Genomic DNA, 7,718 nt, shown 5'->3' with positions numbered 1-7,718 from the left:
TAGTTTCATATTAGTGTGTGCTATGCACACCCAGAAAAACAGTTATACAAATAAAACAATTAATGTACAGCTCTATGTCTGTCCTGCCAGGATTGGCAGGTGGTAGGATTAATAACTCAACCACTCAAATCAGTAGACTTGTGAATTTCTGACTCACCTAGGAAAAACTGCTGTGACATTTTTTTTCTAATGTGTGTCCTGCTTGGTGGCTGCTAAACTGGGGACGGGCTGTGAAAATACAGATAGTGGCAGCCACAGAGCTTCAGAACACTTTAGCCAAAAAGGGGTGGAGTTTCAAAAATCCAATGTTTACAAGCAAGTAGTTATCAACCTTACCACCCACCAATCCTGGCAGCACAAACACAAAGCTTTAGTAGAGGGGACTTAATCAGGCTTAACTGCTTATTCCGTCGGAGCCCGAGCGGTAAGCAGTTACTACACCTATGTGAGGCACACACATGTCAATATTGTAGTGCCTGTTTCTCTGGGGGTGCCAGCGCTGGATAGGGACTGCTGAGAAGTGTGGGGGAAGCCTCATTAGGATCCTGGCTTCCCCCTTCGGAGAAACCTTGCAGGTTTCCTATTTTGGAGAATTGTCAGGCTTCTTGGGAAGTTGGGGACAGCAAAGAGTAACAAAGTCAGAGAGGCAGTGCATACATGATTGGACTTTTTCGGTCTGACTTGTTACCTAAAACCACACTGCTTGCAAGGTACATGCAAAAGGGCATCTGGAAAAAATGGGTGCGGGATACAGATGAAAATATATCTACAACAATATTTTTTGTTTCTATTTTATAAACTAAAATCAAGTGCTAAATACGTTGAATTATTGGTAATGAAATGGCAAAACACTGTCTAGAACAAAAAACGATATTTACACTTGTATTAAGCATAGTAATACAATTGTAGATATTACAGGTATTTTACTGCAACTATACCTAACTGTACTCTCCCCTAGACCCCCTCTGGATGTTAATAAGCATAGTTTAATAAATTGTGTATATTACAAATTTTGTACTGGAACTGTACCTAACCCTACTCTCACACAGAATCTTCCCTGTACCTATTCCTGACCCCTAGACCCCCCTGGTGGTGCCTAACCCTAAAACACCCCTGGTGGTGCCTATTCCTAACCCCCCCCCCCCTGGTGGTGCCCAACCCTAAAACCCCTCTGGTGGTGCCTAACCCTAACCACCCACCCAGTGATGCCTAACACTAATCACCCACCCGGTGGGGCCTAACCCTAACCTTAAAAACGATATTTAAGCATTATACTTATGAAAATAAATTTTAAAACGATAAAATAAGTGAAATTGAAAATTTCCTTATTACATTCCTGAAAACGAAATTTAAAAACGATAAAATAAGTTAAACCGAAAGTCAAAACGAATTTGTAAACAATATTTGTCATAAACCTTACTCTGTAAACAAAAAAGTTTTGTTATCACGATCCCTGCAACCGCTATTTGGCAGGTGCTCTAATTTCTTCTCTGGTGCCCAATAGCCGATATTTTGCATTGCAGCCTATGGTACGCCCTTTTTGTCCATTATGTGCCATTTTTTCCTGCTTCCAAAAATAGATATTGACTATGATTAAACTGTAACTTAGCAAAGAAAGCACTTCACTAGCTGGAAGTTGGTTTCATCAGACATTTGTAAAAGTCTAACACTACCTAAACCACACAAAACACAAAGTCCTGACTGGTACCATTTTTCTAGGCACAGAACAGGAAGTGGCTGCTAATTGTTGTAATGAATGCATATGAGAATGGACAGTGTCCGACCTCACCAATCAGAATCAGAATCAACTTTATTCGCCAGGCGCACCCGGAATTTTTTGTGGACACACGGCATAGCAACATCAGCATGGAACAGATAATAGTTACATAGACATGACAGCAGTCTGACAGACAGTAGCAGCAATTGGCATAGAGCATGTAATGCAAAAAATTGGCATAGCAATTGGCACAATTAGCAACATCAACGTGGTACAGATCTTAGCTCCAGAGACACCGTGATGTCCATTTAACCGACAGCAGCAGCTCATTAGTTCAGACGAGCAGGTCTTTATTATGGAAGCACATTGTATGGTGGCATGTGGTGCAGCGCGACCAGCTGGAGACAGTTTCTTACATGCGCATTTCTGCCAGGGGAGGCCAAGGAGGATTAGGGGATGTCAGTTTGGGAGAGTGCATGCATTGAGAAGAACAACTGCCTGGGGAAAGAAGGTGTTTTTATGCCTGGTGGTTTTAGTGAGAATGGATCTATAGCGGCGACCTAAGAGAAGGGGGTCAAAGAAGCAACTGCCCGGGTGAGAGGGGTCTTGAGTGATCCTGTTAGCCCTGGACCTCATTCTTGAAGAATGAAGGACATCCAGGGGTGGCAGGGGTGACCCGATGATCTTCTCAGCAGCATTGATTACCCTCTGGAGTTTGTGCTTGTCCCTTGCGTTGGCCCCGGAGTACCAGACAATATTGGAGGAGCAAAGGACAGACTCGATGGTGGCAGAGTAGAAGCTGATCATTAGCTCCTGCGACATTCCAAACTTCCTCAGCTGCCTGAGAAAGAACTGCCTCTGCTGGGCTTTCTTTTGAATTACAGAGGAGTTCCCATCCCACTTCCCAAGCTGTCTACTGTAACCGATTTACCATGTCTCCACAGCAGCGCCACAATTCAGATAGGAACCCTGGCAGAAGCATACTTCTAGGGCTCCGCGAAGATGTTTTTACCCAATTTTTACTTTTGCTTTTAGGATAAAGCATGGCAATTGTCAATTTGGAGAGCACATGCAATGCCTCAGTTTGCCAGGAGGTGGCTGCAGTGTTCCTTGTACTCAAGAATTTTTATTTACTTTGAAACAGTCTTCAGGCATCAAGTTGTATTTGATAAAAAGTTTCTAGAGACAGTTAAAAAAAAGGTAAAACTATAAAAAATTAAATTGATGATGTTATGATGTAATAAAGGCATAAGATTCTTAATATATATATATATATATATATATATATATATATATATATATATATATATATATATATACCATAAATGAGCATAGCAGTAAAAGCTTTATGTCTGACACAAATATGAAGCCTTCTCAAGCTTTACTAGATTTGCACAATGAAGCTAACACAATGGAATTCCAGCCACATTTCTCCAATAGTATGAGGACTCGTTAAAAGACCTATAAAGTTTTCCTTGTACTTTATGAACCCAGTAGGGAAATTTAGCTGCTGGCTGCCTGTGACAGTGAGTGAGTGAGTGAAATTGATTTGAATGGGGCCTGTTTACTTATACTTTCCCCCAAAACACTGCAGGTACCAGATGTTTACAAAATAAATATATAAGCAAATAACCCTTAAGGACCAGGCATTTTACATGGGGGGGGGGGCGTTTTTTTTTTGGGGGGGGGGGGTGTCAGGCAGCCAGATCCCTGCTGGGGCTTGTTGGCCTGTGTTGTCCCCTGTAGCCAGATGTCCCTCCTTTAGGCAGCAGCCTTTAATCACCCCCCAGACTCCAGCGATGAGCTGCTGTGGACCGCTCCGGCATCCCCGCTCGTACTGTCGCTAAGTTCTGGATCGCAGCATGATGACGTCATTAAGCCGGGACCCGGCACTTACATCAGAGCAAGCGGGGATGCCGGCCAGAGCAGAGGGAGTGGCAGGAAGGTGAGTGAATCCTCTTCTTTCCCCCCTCCCGCCGCAGCTCTTACTAGTGATCACTATGATCCGCCGGGGATCTTACTGATGATGTGATCAGAAGCCATACGCGACGGCTCCTGATCACTGAGGCGAGATGTCAGCAATCATATGACAGCTTAATCTCCCCTCTCGGGCGCGCATGATCACAGTCAGAGCGGCAGCACCACCTGCTGGACATAGATTCAAACTACGTTGCTCCTAATGTGGATAATGTACCTATTTGCAACAGGTTTTGGCCTCAATTCACTAAACTTAACTCCTGTCTTTAATAACTCTTCTGAGCTGTTTTACAGTTATCACAATTATATCACCATGGTGATAACTGTAAAACAGCTCAGAAGAGTTATTAAAGACAGGAGTTAAGGTTAGTGAATTGAGGCCATTGTCTTTTTGTGTTGTGATCTAGCTTAAGTTGTACAGATTTTTTTTTTTTTAACTGTGTGAGAATTCTGATCGAATTTTCAGTTTTAATCAATATGTCGATTGGCAGTGGATGATTTTTCTGATACATTTTTATGAAAATGTAATGGTGTAGGATAGATTGTCAATTTCCTTATTTGTACCTAAGCAATTTTTTTCAAATTTTTCAATATTTTAACACATCAAATACATTGGTAATATGTTTCAAATGTTCCAATCAATTAGATAAATTGATTCCAATTCTCAAATTGAAAATAAATATAAAAAAGCATAGTTTTTGGCCATACACAATGAAAATCATTTAATGTTCACACTTAGCAATGCAAAGCGATCATAATTTTGCATTGCTATTTTTTCGGCGATTGCGTTTTGCGATTCTCATGCCAGTGAATGAGAGCCACAAAGCAAATGGGAAAATGCTACATGCAGCACGTTTGCGATTGTCAGAAATTCAGCTAACATGTTATATATGCAACACATACAGGGCTGGATTTATACTTTGTGTGTCCCTAGGCCAAGTATGTTGGGGCTTCATTTCATGTACAGCAGCCCCCCTCCCATTCCATGTGCAGCTCCCTCTCCCATGTGTATCATCCATGTACTGTAGGCTCTCTCTTTCATGAACAGCTCCCTTGGGCATCAGTTTCCCCATTTTCAGCCTCCCTTTCATATGTAGTGACCAGTAATGTAGCTAAGGTGCTCTGGGCCCTGATGTAAGTTTTACAATGGGGCCCCCCAAGCACTCTATACATAACAATTGATACGGCGCACCAAAGTCTGCCAATGGCAACTGCAGTGTCAGAGGTGCAAGAAGGGGATGGGGAACCGTTTGTTAATTATTACTACTATTCAACTCATCTATAGAAGTGATTATTATGAGCACAGGACCAATAGAGAGCTAATGCTGTATTTGAGGGAGGGCCCCGATGCGGTTGCAACCTCTGCAACCCCTATTGCTACGCCCCTGGTAGTGACCCACCCTTCATGTTCAGGTGCCCCTTCAGCTGCAGTCACCCAAGGCCTGAGCCTTTGGGGCCTTTCCAGAAATCCAGCCCTGAACACAAGCTATAAATGCAAGGTAACAATAAATATTATAGCTATAAAAGTGCTTAAAAAAGATGCTAACATCACTAAGAAGCTGTGTATGAGTAACGCTTTCCCCATTCCTATCCCATCCCTATTCTTTATTTTATTTCCCCAGGCGATTTTTATTTTTATTTACAATAACTGAAGTGACCTATAATAGTCCTGTTTGCTGAAAAGGGTCAATCTCTGCATGATCTCACCATATCTCAGGCTATGCATGGTGACATGTATTACAGAATGTAAATATGTCTTCATATGGAATCTACCTTCTCCAACAGGTATTCAGAAAAACATCTGCAGATAATAACCAAGGCATGCAGAGACTCGTTATAATGATGCAAAAAAAGACTACAGAAATAAGGCAACATAAGAGCTCTACGTCAGTATGAAACACACTGAAATATATTCACTGATCAAGATAGATATTGAATGAAATGGTGGTAACCTTGCATTCACCCAGCCATCCAATTATGTGCAAAGAAACATTTTGTTTGAAATGTACTTACTTGTTTATTTTTTACTTATTTTTATTTATACTCTTCATATGACTGGATATACTTAATAGCCTGTTTGTTTGTTTTTTTGCCTTTTGTCAGAGTTGCTTTACAAAATCGCCCCCATGCTACATGCAAATAAGAGGTTAATGATCAGATATTACACAGGCAGATAAAAGGTCTGTGTAATGTTTGGAGGTGGAGATAACAATAAACAGATGGATTTCAGTGTTTTGCAGAAGGAAAAATCATATCATGTCCCAGAGGTGTCAGGATGTAATTAGAAGAAAAGAACAAGACTTGACAGTGACTCGAGCATTGGGATTTTATATTCAAATTAGTCAAATGCTACTTTTCTCTCTCCAAGATCTTGTTTTTCAGTTTAAAAGAAAAACTGTTAACAGCAGAGGAAAGAATCAGTCATCCGCCGTTGATTTTTCTGGCCAGTAGCTATTAGTTTCCTCAGTGATAATGCGGTTGGTGCTGGCAGGGGCATAACAAGAGGGGAGAAGCCCTTGCGACAGCAGCGGGGCCCAGAGCTGTAAGGGGCCCCACAACTACTACTTCACTCTCACCAATAAAGGGGTTCATCCTTCAGATTAGGTGTTTTTGGGGCTATACTTGCTATGAGTGTGAAGATTATGATGTCTGCACTAGTTTTATGATCCTTGCAAGGTGGGCTCTAAGGCTGTGAGCAAGAGAAGGGTGTGAGCATTGGGGGGCCCTGTCAAAGTTTTGCTGGGCGACCACATGATTTGTAGTTATGTCACTGGGTGCTGGTTTTGCCTGGGCAGACACATAAGGGAGGGATCACACTTGCGTTAAACGCTATGTGAAATCACATATGCCTCCGGAAAACACAGCCGCACCATAGACTATCATTTTGTGCAACAGGCACACATCTATACATGTCCTCATTAATCTCCAGCCAGCGTGTAATACGCTGACGTGTCATGTGATGCGTGTCACATGATGGCCTGTTACTAGGGAGATGCGATGCAGGAAGCGCTATGTAGGTGAGTTAACCCCCACTAATCGCCTGCTTGTGACTCTGCAGGGAGGGAAGGGGGATTAGTCCCCCGGGCCTTAGTTTGCCCATCGCTGGCCTATGGGCCTGGTGAATGCTACCCCCCCTCCCCCACCACCACCACCACCAAATCTTACTAAAAAAGCCAGGCGATCATCAGTACGGGGCAAAAACCGCTATCTTGCCTAGGGCCCCATTTCGTCTTAATCATTTTCTGTAAACCTTCAAGCTGGCTTTACACTTGGCAATAGGGTAGCGGTGCGATATGCTGCTCCTCTTGCATCGTGCTGCAATGCCAAATACTTCACAGGACCCTGCAGCACAATGCTCCAGCAGAGTCACATGCATAGTTCCCCCCCGGGTCGCTCGCACGCCCCTCTCGTGCCCTTCGCTGCCCCTCGCCCTGTCATGTTCTACTTGCTGGACAGGAAGTACGTCACTGGGACTCTCGGCTTCCCTGTCGTATCCAGTAATATCAATTGAGCCATAGGGAAACATGCACACTACCTTGCACGTCAGTTATAACTGACAGCAACTGATATAGAAAACAAGGGCCCTTATGCTTTCCGCTTCCGAAAAGACAAATCTGATTAGATCTAGTCAGAACTGGAAGGAATCATTGTTAGAAGGAAATGGTGAGCTTCCACGAGCATCTGATGGTGAGGTAAGTATGTAATGTTCATTTATTTAAATAACTTTACTAAATTCAGGTTCACTTTAAAGAAAACCTAAAAGTGAAAGGGATATGAAAACTGACATGTTTATTCCCTTTTGACAATGCAAGTTGGCTGTCAGTCCTGCTGATCCTCTGACTTTAATACATTTTTTTCTAGGACCTGAACAAGCATGCAGATCAGATGTTTCTGACTGACATATGACTGCATTTGCTGCATGCTTGTTTCTGGTGTGTGATTCCACTACTACTGCAGCCAGAAAGATTGGCAGGACAGTTAGGTAACTGGTTTTAATTCAGGCTAGGTTCACAGTTGTCAGTTA

The sequence above is a fragment of the Hyperolius riggenbachi genome, chromosome 1, assembly GCF_040937935.1.
Source record: "Hyperolius riggenbachi isolate aHypRig1 chromosome 1, aHypRig1.pri, whole genome shotgun sequence".
In the NCBI taxonomy this organism is placed as follows: domain Eukaryota; kingdom Metazoa; phylum Chordata; class Amphibia; order Anura; family Hyperoliidae; genus Hyperolius; species Hyperolius riggenbachi.
This window is presented reverse-complemented; position numbering follows the sequence as displayed.